Source organism: Geotrypetes seraphini, chromosome 2, assembly GCF_902459505.1.
Source record: "Geotrypetes seraphini chromosome 2, aGeoSer1.1, whole genome shotgun sequence".
In the NCBI taxonomy this organism is placed as follows: Eukaryota; Metazoa; Chordata; class Amphibia; order Gymnophiona; family Dermophiidae; genus Geotrypetes; species Geotrypetes seraphini.
The window spans coordinates 2,852,039-2,865,858 of NC_047085.1; the positions used below are offsets into that span (position 1 = coordinate 2,852,039).

At 47.2% G+C, this 13,820-nt stretch overlaps 1 protein-coding gene across 1 annotated transcript in view; it reads right to left on the minus strand.

Moving 5' to 3' along the window:
• FAM183A (family with sequence similarity 183 member A) overlaps positions 1-13,820 on the minus strand; it is a 118,344-nt gene that overhangs the window by 63,525 nt on the left and 40,999 nt on the right. The window lies entirely within an intron of this gene.

Below are 13,820 nucleotides of genomic sequence, written 5' to 3' on the forward strand. Positions count from 1 at the left end.
AGTACAAAAAAGTGTGGGATGAACACAGAGGATCTAGACTAAGGAAATAATAGTAAATAGTGAAGAACTAAGGCCAGTACTGGGCAGACTTGCATGGTCTGTGTCTGTTTATGGCCGTTTGGTTGAGGATGGGCTGGAGTGAGCTTTGATGGAGACTTCAATAGTTGGAACCAAAGCACAGAGATTCACATTGGAAAGGGGGACACCCACGGCAAGGAGGACCGCAACAACTGCGCTCAACTTCAGGAAAGGGAACTATGTTGCTATGAGGGAAATGGTGGGGAGGAAGCTCAGAAACATCCTTAGGATGGAGACTGTAGGAAGCGCCTGGACCCTATTCAGGGACACCCTGCAAGAAGCACAAAGAATGTACGTCCCCAGTTTCAGGAAAGGCGGCAAGAACAAGCGGTCAAAGGACCCGATTTGGATCTCAGCAGAAGTAAAGAGGGCAATAAATGACAAAAAAGTATCCTTCCGGAGATGGAAAAAGGACCCAACGGAGGAAAATCACCAGGCGCACAGGAAATGCCAAAAGGAATGCCACCGAGAAGTTAGAAAAGCAAAAGGGAAATACGAAGAGGGGCTGGCCAGGGAGGCGAAAAACTTCAAGGCATTCTTCAGTTACGTAAAGGGGAAGCGACCAGCGAGAGAGGAGGTGGGGCCGTTGGACGATGGGGATAGGAAGGGAGTGATTAAGGAGGATAAAGAGGTAGCTGAGAGGTTGAACACGTTCTTCTCGTTGGTTTTCACGAGAGAAGACACATCTAATATACCGGACTCAGAGGAGCTCATGAGTGGGGAACAGGCTGAAAAATTGGAACACATAGAGGTAAGTAAGGAGGATGTCCTCAAACAGATAGACAGGTTAAAATGCGGCAAATCGCCGGGCCCAGACGGGATCCACCCAAGGGTTCTAAAGGAGCTAAGACAAGAAATAGCGGGCACAATCCAGCATGTTTGCAACCTATCCTTGAAAACTGGAGAGGTACCAGAGGACTGGAAATTGGCGAATGTCACACCTATCTTCAAGAAGGGATCGAGGGGTGACCCCGGGAACTACAGGCCGGTGAGCCTGACTTCAATTATAGGGAAGATGGTGGAAGCTATGATCAAGGACAGTATTTGCGAGCACATCGAGGGAAATGGCCTACTGAGAACAAGCCAGCATGGATTCTGTAAGGGAAGGTCATGCTTAACGAACCTTCTGTACTTCTTTGAGGGAATAAGCAGTCGGGTGGACAATGGGGAACCTATAGACATCATTTACCTCGATTTTCAAAAGGCTTTCGACAAGGTGCCACATGAAAGGCTGCTTAGGAAGCTGTGGAACCACGGGGTGGGAGGGGATGTGCACAGATGGATCGAGCACTGGTTGTCGGGTAGACTGCAGAGGGTCGGAGTAAAGGGACAATACTCTGACTGGCGGGGAGTCACGAGTGGTGTGCCGCAGGGATCGGTGCTGGGGCCGTTACTCTTCAACATATTTATCAATGACCTGGAAAAGGAGGCAAAGTGCGAGGTTATAAAATTTGCAGACGATACCAAACTGTGCGGCAGAGTTAGGTCCAGGGAGGAGTGTGAGGACCTACAAAGGGACCTGGACAAACTGGAAGACTGGGCAAACAAATGGCAAATGCGCTTTAACGTGGAAAAATGCAAGGTCATGCATATAGGGAAAAAGAACCCGTTGTTCAACTACAAATTGGGGGGGGCATTGTTGGGAGACAGCAGTCTTGAGAGAGACTTGGGTGTGCTGGTGGATGCATCACTGAAGCCATCAGCACAGTGCGCAGCAGCCTCGAAAAAAGCCAACAGGATGTTGGGCATCATAAAGAGGGGCATAACAACCAGGACGCGGGAAGTCATCATGCCATTGTATCGAGCGATGGTGCGTCCACATCTGGAATACTGCGTTCAATATTGGTCGCCGTACCTCAAGAAGGACATGGCGGTACTTGAGAGAGTCCAAAGGAGAGCAACGAAACTGGTAAGAGGACTGGAACACTGCCCATATGCTGAGAGGTTGGATAGGCTGGGACTCTTCTCCCTGGAAAAAAGGAGGCTCAGGGGAGATATGATAGAGACCTTCAAGATCATGAGGGGCATAGAGAGGGTGGATAGGGACAGATTCTTCAGGCTGAAGGGGACAACAGGTACGAGGGGGCATTCGGAGAAACTGAAGGGAGATAGGTTCAAAACAAATGCAAGGAAGTTTTTTTTCACACAAAGGGTCGTGGACACTTGGAATGCGCTACCGGAGGAAGTGATCAGGCAGAGTACGGTACAGGGATTCAAACAGGGATTGGACGGATTTCTGAGGGATAAAGGGATCGTGGGATACTGAGAGAGGTGCTGGGATGTAACACAAGTATAGAAAGCTAACCAGGTAATAAGTATAGAAACCAAATCAGGTCGTGCATGTGTAAGACCGGAGGGTTAGGACTCCGATGGGAAGATAGGACTTCAAATGAGAAACCAAGGTGGCAAGGGAGCCCCTTCTGGTGATTCAGACAGGTCGTGACCTGTTTGGGCCGCCGCGGGAGCAGACTGCTGGGCAGGATGGACCTATGGTCTGACCCGGCGGAGGCACTGCTTATGTTCTTATGTTCACAGTACTGGGCAGAGCTTTGGATTCTTGGCCAGAAATAGCTAAGAAAAAAAATAAAAAATAAATTTTTAGATTGAATCAAGATGGGCAGATTGGATGGACCATTCGGGTCTTTAACTGCTGTCATCTACTATGTTACTACATTACCATATCAGGGATGGCCCTGAGCTCCTGAGAAAACTATGCAGGCTGGTTAACAGGTACCCAGTGGGATCAGCCTGTCAGCTACAGACCAAAGTGTGAATTTTCAAGCAGGCAGAGTTTCAAAATTGCTCCAAGCACCAAATTACCTGAAAGGGACAAAATTACAATCAAATTAAAAATAATAAAATGGGGAGAGCAGACAAGCACTCCTGCAGGCACGCGTGCAGAAGGAAAGAACTGAAGGTGGAGCTACAAAGCTCAGTGAAGTACAACAGAGACAGAGTGAAAAATCCAGAGTGGGTTCCTTCTGCAGCAGCACACGACTAACCCTACTGTCTAGAACAGTGGTCTCAAACTCATGGTGCAGGGGCCACATGCAGCCTGCCAGGTACTATTTTGAGGCCCTCGGTATGTTTATCATAATCACAAAAGTAAAATAAAACAGTTTCTTGATCATATGTCTCTTTAGCTATAAATGACAATATTATTATTAAGACTTAGCCAAAAGGAAAGATTTATAAAGTATAAAGTGTTTTGCCTCATGCAAAATTGTCATTTCTTTAATACGACTAACTATTTTTTCTGAGGCCCTCCAAATACCTACAAATCCATAATGTGGCCCTGCAAAGGGTTTGAGTTTGAGACCACTGGTCTAGAATATCTTACCTAGTGCACTGGAAATACTATTTGTATATTTTTGTTATGTTTTCAGAGACCTGGAGCTTGCTTAACACTCTTAAGTTTAATGGGTAATACAACTCTCTCTCACCCCCCTCCTCTTCTGCAATGAAGAGGTTGACACATCCATTTTTAGATCGGAAGAACTACTGCAAACACACAGGGACCCGATAAATGAATTTTTCAAAAAACATATGCAATGATTGGTAGGTGGGACTTCATTTGAGAGTCATATCTGAGCAAATGTATAAAATACTGTTATATTTTGATCCATGTTAAAACTACTTTATATTAAAGTGCATAGCTATTTCTGAATGAAAGAATGTTTTGGTTTGGGATTGAGGAAAGTGGCACAATAATGACACCTAGTGGCCAGATGTAGTTAGCCTTAGCCTGACAAAACCAGGTATTTTAAAATCCCCTTCATAATTGAAATTTTGTTTGCCTAAATTATTGTTGCAATATAACAACGGTCATCCTAGAAGGCAGTGAGGCTGTTTCTCCAATTACACAGGCTCTGGATATGAAGTAACAGTTTGTTGCAGAAAGGGTATTGAACTATTTTTCATTATGTTTATAAATGGGCCCTATCTGGGAACCATAAATTGCTAATGAATGAGAAGCCTCCAGCTGTTTGCGTCCTCCTTTTTTCCATCCATATTCTTTTTTTAAAATTTTTTATTAAAATTTTTCAATTAAATACAGCACCTCAGAGGTACAACAGAGACAAAACAAAAATATTGCATTAAACCAAGCCCTCTCCCCCCCCCAAATATCCCAACACAGCAAATCCATATTCACTATTGTAAACCAACCAGATACTCGATGATGGCAGGTCTATTAGACTGTAAATAAACTTGGAAACTATGGGCCACCAGAAAAAAAAAATAAGGCACTGCAGTGTTCTCCCTAGGGCCTTTCAGACGGGCGATCCACCCAGGTAATTTAGATGACCGCCCAGCTAAATTCTGCTGCTGCCGCTGCTGCTCAACATTAAAAAAAAAAAAAAAGCCGGCTTGGAGATTTCATCTTAGCCCCTAGCGAACTTATGCTTCGGGGCTTTAACGTGTGCGTGCTGGCTTCCCTTCTCTTCCCTCCGAAACCGGAAGTTATGTCCAGGGTGGGGGGGAAGAGAAGGGAAGCCGGCACGCACATGTTAGAGCCCCGAAGCATGCGTTCGCTACGGGCTAAGGCCTCATTGAAGCTTACCATTTGCTCTTCTTGCTGCTGGGTCCTGCCTACTTTCAGTTTCCGTGAAGGCAGGATCTGGCAGCATTTCTCCCAATCGATCGTGATCTTGGGCCGATCAGCCTTCCTCTCCAATGGCAGAATTGACGTCGGGGAGAGGAATGCTGGTCGGCCCGAAGTAGGGAGAGTTTAGGGCGGCGGCGGCAGCTTTGGGGCCTGTTCCCTAATGGCAGCGGCATTGGCAGTGGCTTGGGGGAGGGCAAGAAGACAGAGGGCAGGCAGGGAGACAAAAGGAAAGAAGAGAAACAGAAAAAAAAGGGGGCATGAAGAGAGAAAGAAAGAAAGGGCAGGAAGAGAGGAAGAAAAAGTTGGGAGAGGGGAATGAGGTCAGGAGGAGAGGAAGCATACAGGCTGAAAGAAGGGAAGAAAGATTGGATGCACAGTCAGAAGAAGAAAGTGCAACCAGAGACTCATAAAATCACCAAACAAGGTAGGAAAAATGATTTTATTTTAAATTTACTGATCAAAATGTGTCTGAATTTATATCTGCTGTCTATATTTTACACTATGGTCCCCTTTTACTAAACCGCAATAGTGGTTTTTAGCGCAGGGAGCCTATGAGCATCGAGAGCAGCCCTGGGCATTCAGCGCAGCTCCCTGCACTAAAAACTGCTATCGTGGTTTAGTAAAAAGGGAGGGGGGTATATTTGTCTATTTTTGTATGGTTGTTACTGAGGGGACAGTGCAGAGAGTCATCTGCTTTGACCTCTTTGAAAAAAAACCCGGAATAGGAATAATTAACATTTTCTATGCATAGAGTGTGCTTTGTGTTTGTTTTTTTTTTATTTTATTGTTGGTAGATCATTTTGACTTGGTCATCTTAAAAGTAGCTCGCAAGTCAAAAAAATGTGGGCACCCCTGCTCTAGGATATACATAGAAACATAGAAGATAACGGCAGATAAGGGCCATAGCCCATCAGGTCTGCCCACTCTACTGACCCACCCCCATAGCTAGCTAGAGACATAGCTAGAGACTTCGGAGCTCTGGGAAAGAGGCTAAAGCAGACAGGAGCACAGGTAGTATTCTCTTCAATTCTTCCTGTTAGGGGCAGAGGAAGGGACAGGGACGAACGTATCCTGAAGACGAATGAGTGGCTACAACGATGGTGCCGGAAAATGAACTTCGGATTCCTGAATCACGGAGAGGCACTACAGGGACTACAGGGACCAGACGGACTCCACCTGACCAACAGAGGTAAGAATGTCTTCGGACACAGGCTAGCCCGCCTACTTCGAAGGCCTTTAAACTAGGTAAGTCGGGGGTGGGTACCCACTTTTACACCAGAGCAGTAAGTAACAATCCTGATGGGGCGAACCAAAACTCCGCTTCTAAGTCTAAGGTAAGTACCCTTATTGCAAAAGAATCACTAGGTGACACTTTAATTCAAATGGATGGCTCACTACAGGAGCTTAGTAAACAGAAAGAGTGGAGAGCTATGTATGTTAACGCACACAGCCTAGGGAATAAATTTCTAGAACTAGAAACAGAAATAGTTAATGCAGACCTGGATGTAGTAGCAGTATCCGAAACATGGTTCACAGACTCTCATGGGTGGGATATAACTATACCAGGATACAACCTGCTTCGACAAGACAGAGAAGGTAAGTTAGGAGGAGGAGTAGTACTTTACATCAAAGAGAGCATCAAGACAACCAGGATCACGGATGTGAAGTATACTGGGGAATCCATCTGGGTAAACCTGGCCAGAGGCAGAGAAAAAAGCCTGTACCTTGGTGTGGTATACAGACCTCCAAGGCAATCGGAGGACAAGGACGCAGAATTAATTGAAGACATTGAAAATATCACCTTACGGGGGGACGTCGTTCTGTTGGGAGACTTCAACATGCCTGATGTAAACTAGAACACACTCTCAGCGACAACTTGTGATAGCAGGAGGATATTAACGTCCATGAAAGGAGTAAGGCTCAAACAAATGGTACTAGAGCCCACTAGGGCCCAGGCCATCCTGGACCTGGTACTTACAAACGGGGAAAGCGTCTCGGAAGTCTCGGTGGGAGAAAAGCTAGCCACCAGTGACCATAACATGGTATGGTTTAACCTTAAGAAAGGCTTCCCTAGGTCACAAACAAAAACAAGAGTACTCAATTTCCGAGGCACTGACTTCGCACGCATGGGAGATTTCGTCCATCAGACGCTGCAGGTTCAAGAAGAAACTGATAATGTGGAAACTATGTGATCAACCTTGAAATTGACCCTTCATGAGGCAACTAAACGCTACATAAAATCGGTAACCAAACAGCAAAGAAAAAAGAAACTCCAATGGTTCACTGATGAGGTCTCGTACCTCGTCAAAGAGAAGAAAAGAGCATTTCTTCTATACAAACGCACGGGGGAACAAGAAGCAAACATTGAATACAGGACAAAGTCTGCAGCGGTGAAAACAGGAGTAAGGGAGGCCAAACTTCGAATGGAAGAAACTCTAGCGAAGAACATTAAGAAAGGGGACAAATCCTTCTTCAGGTACATTAGCGACAGGAAAAAGAACGCAAACGGGATAGTACGCCTTAGAACGCCAGAAGGGAACTATGTGGAAACAGATTCCGATAAGGCCAAACTGCTGAATGATTACTTCTGTTCAGTCTTCACCTGCGAGGCACCGGGGCACGGGCCACGGCTGGAAGCAAAGCAAAGCATGGAAGACCCATTTCAGAATTTTGAGTTCACACCAGCTGATGTTTACAGAGAACTGTCCAGACTCAAGGTGAACAAAGCCATGGGACCGGACAATTTGCATCCAAGAGTGCTCAGAGAGCTATGCGATGTTCTGGCGCAACCGTTAGCCATGCTCTTCAATCTCTCCCTAAGTACAGGGAGAGTCCCCCTGGACTGGAAAACAGCCAACGTTGTTCCTCTGCACAAAAAGGGTTGCAGAGAAGAGGCTGCGAATTACAGGCCAGTGAGTCTCACATCAATAGTGTGTAAACTCATGGAAACTCTACTTAAAGGAAAATTAGACACGATTTTGGATGAGGCAAATCTGAGGGATCCCTGTCAACATGGATTCACTAGGGGCAGGTCATGCCAATCCAATCTCATCAGCTTCTTTGACTGGGTGACAGGAAAGCTAGACTTGGGAGAGTCTCTGGACATAGTGTACTTGGATTTCAGTAAAGCTTTTGACAGTGTCCCGCACCGTAGACTATTAAACAAGATGAAATCGATGGGTTGGGTGAGAAACTAACTGCATGGGTCAATGATTGGCTGAGTGGAAGACTTCAGAGGGTGGTGGTCAACGGCACCCTCTCTGAGACATCGGAGGTGACTAGCGGAGTGCCGCAGGGATCAGTCCTGGGACCATCCCTTTTCAATATATTCATAAGGGATTTGACCCAAGGGCTTCAGGGTAAAGTAGCACTGTTTGCCGACGACGCCAAACTGTGTAATACAGTAAGTGAAAGCAATCTCAAGGATAGTATGAAGCAGGATCTGATCACGTTGGAAAACTGGTCCTCGACATGGCAGCTGGGCTTCAACGCGAAGAAGTGTAAGGTCATGCATATCGGCAGCAGAAATCCATGCAGAACATACACCTTGAATGGAGAAGCACTGGCTAGGACTTCAGAAGAACGGGACTTGGGAGTAATCATCAGTGCAGACATGAAGGCTGCCAAACAGGTAGAGAAGGCCTCATAAAAGGCAAGGCAAATGATGGGATGTATCAAGAGAAGCTTCGTCAGCCGCAAACCTGAAGTCATAATGCCACTTTACAGAACCATGGTGAGACCTCATCTGGAATACTGTGTGCAATTCTGGAGGCCACAATACCGTAAAGATGTGCTTCGAGCCGAGTCGGTCCAGCGGATGGCCACTAGAATGGTCTCCGGACTCAAGGGTCTCTCATACGAAGAAAGACTGGGCAAATTGCAGCTCTATACTCTAGAGGAACGCAGGGAAAGGGGTGACATGATTGAGACATTTAAATACGTCACAGGTCGTGTCGAGCTGGAAGACGACATATTCGTTCCCAAGGGACCCTCGGTCACAAGGGGGCACCCGCTTAAACTCAGAGGAGGGAAATTTAGTAGTGACACCAGGAAGTACTTCTTCACAGAAAGGGTGGTGGATCATTGGAACAAACTTCCAGTGCAGGTGATCGAGGCCACCAGCGTGCTCGACTTTAAGAATAAATGGGACATCCACGTGGGATCCCTACAAAGGTCGAGCTAAGGAACTAAGTCATCAGCACTCAGACTTAATGGGGTGGGTCAGTAGAGTGGGCAGACTTGAGGGCTGTAGCCCTTTTCTGCCGTCATCTTTCTATGTTTCTATGTTTCAAGTCTACTATCCTAGGGATCCCCCTCCTGGTGACAGGTTCCCTTGGCTTAACCCTCTAAGGGATTCCACATGGGAATCCCATTTGCTCTTAAATTCTTGCACGCTATTTGCCTCGAGCTCACCGGGAGCTCATTCCAAGGATCAACCACTCTCTCGGTGAAGAAATATTTCCTGGTGTCGCCATGAAATTTCCCGCCCCTGAGTTTGAGCGGATGCCCTTTTGTGGCTGAGGGTCCTTTGATAAAGAGAATCTCTTCTTCCATCTCGATACAGCTGGTAATATACTTAAACGTCTCAATCATGTCTCCTCTCTCCCTACGTTCCTCGAGTGAGTACAGCTGCAAATTTTTCAGCCCCCGGGGAATCTTCGGGATCCCAGTCAGCATGGATTCACCAAGGGTAGGTCCTGCCAATCCAATCTCATCAGCTTCTTTGACTGGGTAACAAGAAAGTTGGACTTGGGAGAGTCTTTGGATGTCGTGTACCTGGACTTCAGTAAAGCTTTTGACAGTGTCCCACACCGCAGGCTGCTAAGCAAAATGGAATCGATGGGGTTAGGAGAGACACTAACTGCATGGGTCAATGATTGGCTGAGTGGCAGACTTCAGAGGGTGGTGGTTAATGGTACCCTCTCTAAAACATCGGAGGTGACCAGTGGTGTGCCGCAGGGCTCGGTCCTGGGTCCACTCCTTTTCAACATATTCATAGGGGATCTGACTCAAGGGCTTCAAGGCAAAATAACACTATTCGCCGATGACGCCAAACTATGTAATATAGTAAGTGAATGCAGTTTACAGAATTATATGGCGCAGGACCTGCTTACATTGGAAAGTTGGTCCTCAACCTGGCAGCTAGGCTTCAATGCTAAGAAATGTAAGGTCATGCACCTCGGAAGCGGAAATCCATGCAGGACGTACTTCTTGAACGGAGAAACTTTAACTAGGACTTCAGCAGAACGAGATTTAGGAGTAATCATCAGTGCAGACATGAAAACTGCCAATCAAGCGGAGAAGTCTTCATCTAAGGCAAGACAGATATTGGGTTGTATCAATAGAAGTTTCGTCAGCCGAAAGCCTGAAGTTATAATGCCGTTGTACAGGGCCATGGTGAGACCTCATCTGGAGTACTGTGTGCAATTCTGGAGGCCACATTACAGTAAAGATGTGCGCAGAATTGAATCGGTTCAGCGGACGGCCACCAGGATGATCTAGGGGCTCAAGGGTCTCTCGTACGAAGAGAGACTGAACAAATTGCAGCTCTACACTCCCGAGGAACGTAGGGAGAGGGGAGACATGATCGAAACATTTAAGTACCTCACGGGACGTGTCAAAGTGGAAGATGATATTTTCTTTCTCAAGTGACCCTCGGCCACAAGAGGACACCTGATCAAACTCAGGGGCGGAAAATTTCATGGCGACACCAAAAAGTATTTCTTCACAGAGAGTGTGGTTGATCATTGGAACAAGCTTCCAGTGCAGGTGATCGAGGCAGACAGCGTGCCAGACTTTAAGAAAAAATGGGATACCCATGTGGGATCCCTACGAGGGTCAAGATAAGAAAATTGGGTCATTAGGGCATAGACAGGGGGTGGGTAAGCAGAGTGGGCAGACTTGATGGGCTGTAGCCCTTTTCTGCCGTCATCTTCTATGTTTCTATGTAATGACATTGATTGATTTGGAAACGGAGGTACTTCCTGGAATCCAGATGAATTGGAATATGTGTATAGGCTTCCTTGAGATCCAGAGAGCATAGACAGTCATTCTGATTTAGGAGAGGATAAAGCAGGGCGAGGGATAGCATCCTGAATTTCTCCTTGACTAGAAATTTGTTAAGAGCTCTGAGATCCAGAATGGGTCTCAGGCCTCCGGTCTTCTTGGGTACTAAGGAGTAACGGGAGTAGAATCCCTGGGCCTGCTGATTGAGGGGAACTTCCTCGATGGCATTCAGCAGGAGAAGGGACTGAACCTCCTGCAGAAGAAGGGAGGACTGTTCAGAGTCCAAAGCAGACTCTCTTGGAGGATGGCCTGGTGGTAGGGTGTGAAAATTGAGCGTGTAACCCTGACGAATGATGGTGAGGACCCAGAGGTCTGATGTTATGAGCTCCCAGCGAGCTATGAAAACTGAAGACGGCCTCCGATGGGCTGAGGCAAAGTCTATAGAATGGTAACGTTGGCTATGCTCTGAAGAAATACGTCAAAAAGGCTGTGTAGAATTTTGCTGTTGCTGATGTGGTTGTTGTTGTTGCCTCTGTCTCCTGGGTTGAGGCTGAACTAGGGGTATAAGCTTTGCAGCAAACCTTCTCTGATATGAAGATTGTTGCCTGAAAGGACGAGAAGGTGGAGGCTACTTTTTGGGCTCGACCAGAGTGTCCCACCTTGTCTCATGGGCACACAACTTCTGGATAGCCGTGTCCATGGAGGCACCAAAAAGCTTGTCCCCCAGACAAGGTGCATTAGCTAACCTGTTCTGAAGATTGACGTCCAGTTCAGACACTCGAAGCCAGGCCAGACGTTGCATGGCCACTGACATTGCCGTAGCACATGAGGTAAGTTCGAAAGTATCATATACGGAATGAACCATGTACTTGCGGAGCTGGAGCAGGTCAGAAATGAAGCACTGAAAAGCAGGAAGCTTACAGTCAGGTAGATATTTTTGGAACGTGGCAACTTGTTTGACAAAATGCTTCATGTAAAATGAGAAGTGGAAAGTGTAGTTGCCGATCCGGTTGGCCAACACAGCATTCTGGTATAGCCTTTCGCCAAACCGGTTCATTGCCTTGCCCTCTCTGCCAGGGGGTACACAGGCATACACACTAGCCCCTGAAGATTTCTTTAGGGTTGATTCCACCAGGAGAGATTCATCGGGGAGCTGTGGTTTGTCAAACCCGGGGATAGGAACCACCCTATACAGAGAATCCAACTTACGAGGAGCCACGGGAATGGTAAGAGGCGTTTCTAGATTCTTGTAAAAAGTTTCCCGCAATATATCATGGAGGGGAAGTTTAAGAAGGTCCTTGGGTGGTTGATCATAGTCCAAGGCATCTAAAAATTATTTAGACTTTTTAGAATCAGCTTCTAAGGGAATGGATACAATTTCAGACATTTCACTTAGAAACTGGAGCATAGGAAACAGAGAGTAGGGGTAAATGGACCCTCCTCTTCAGATAAAATAGGTTCTTGCTCAGAATCTTCCCAAAGATCTGAATCCCGAGTTGTCCAGGATCGGTGCCGAGCACTCGTTGTCGAAGTAAATCCAGTACCTGCCAGTGCAACATGCCTGAGGGGGAACCGGAACAACAGCTTAGAGATCTAACAATCTTTTAAAGATCTGGCAAAAAACCTGCTTCTTTCACGCTGCCTTACAAGGAGAAGCTAGAAAATGATCTGGCAGGGAATGGGCAAACTGCAGAGCAGAACCGTCCCAATCACCTCCAGCCGAGCACCCACCAGAACCAGAGGGGGCGCGGGCACAGAGTCATTGGGCAGGACAGACAGCAGGGGAACCAGCGGAGGGATTCTCAGCCTCCCGACGGGCCCTACAGGACTGCATTTGCTGAAAGAAACGACCCCTAGCAAAATCAAAGGTCAGGTAAGGAGCAGTCCCACGCTCCTTACCCGACCTTTTTACTAATTGAGATGTACTTGAGATGTACCTCGCAGACTTCCCCGAGCAGTGCCACTTCGAACAGCCTGGCAAGCATTGTCTTCAGGCAGGCAGTGCACTTTAGAATCCGTCAGAGTTTGAACCAACTAGTCCAAAAACTCTGGAAAACAAAAAGGACCCCCGAAAAAGAAAATTTAGAGAGAGTTTAGTGATGGACACCATATCCGTCGATTAAGCCTGAAGCCAGAACGTACAGCTATGGATTTGGCAGACGTCCGCAAGAAATCATAGAGGGCGTCTGAGAGGAAAGAGGCAGCCATCTGAATCTTCGCCACCTCCTGACCATCAAACTCACTGTCAAGAACCTGCTCGGCACACCGAAACATGGCCCGAGCCACCAGTCCCGCACAATAGCTGCCTGGACCATTCCGTTTAAGAATGATCTCCAACTTACGCTCCTCAGAGTCTATTAAGACAGAACTGCCCTTGACGGGCACAGTATGCCGCTTAGCAATAGCTGAGACCACCGCGTCCAACACTGGCGACTTTAAGATAGTCCTATCCCTCACCGGGATGGGATACAAACAAGCCAAGGAGCGCGCAAACCAAAAAGATGCCTCCAGCGAAGTCCACTGCGCCAGGATAATATCCAGAAAAAAACCGGATGTATTAGACAAGAGTGGGAAGCAGAGGAAATCTCCCAAAGAAGAGGGTCCTCCACACTTGGGGTTGCAGGTGGCGCTTCCTCAAAGTGCAACACCGAGGAGATCAGCTGAATCAGATCTGAGAGCTTGTTCCTCTGAAAAATGCGCACCTCAAATGCCTCCTTGCTGGTAGACGGAAAAAACCGAGTCCTCGGTAGCGGTAGCCTTCCCCTCGAGAGGATCCTGGAGGTGTCCCCAAGGGTCCAGGTCCTCATGCATTAGTTAAAACTCTCCTCAGACAACAAGTCCTCATCCGAGGGCGCCTGGACAAGGGAGGACGTGAAAAGAATTAAGGGGTCAAAACATCAGATGGTGCAGAGGGAACAAACCCCCTGGACACAAGTAGGACCCCTGGCCCCCAGAAAATATGCTTTACACAAAGCAAAAAGAAAGTGAGGGGGGGGAAAAACCCCAGCGACCTCATGGGATTCCCTGCCCCAGCTGTAACCTGTCCCTTTTATGTCAAAACAAGGAGAAGGCACCCGAGGCTAAATACAAGATGGAGGGGCTATCTGAGGAAAAACGGTAAAAACACGCG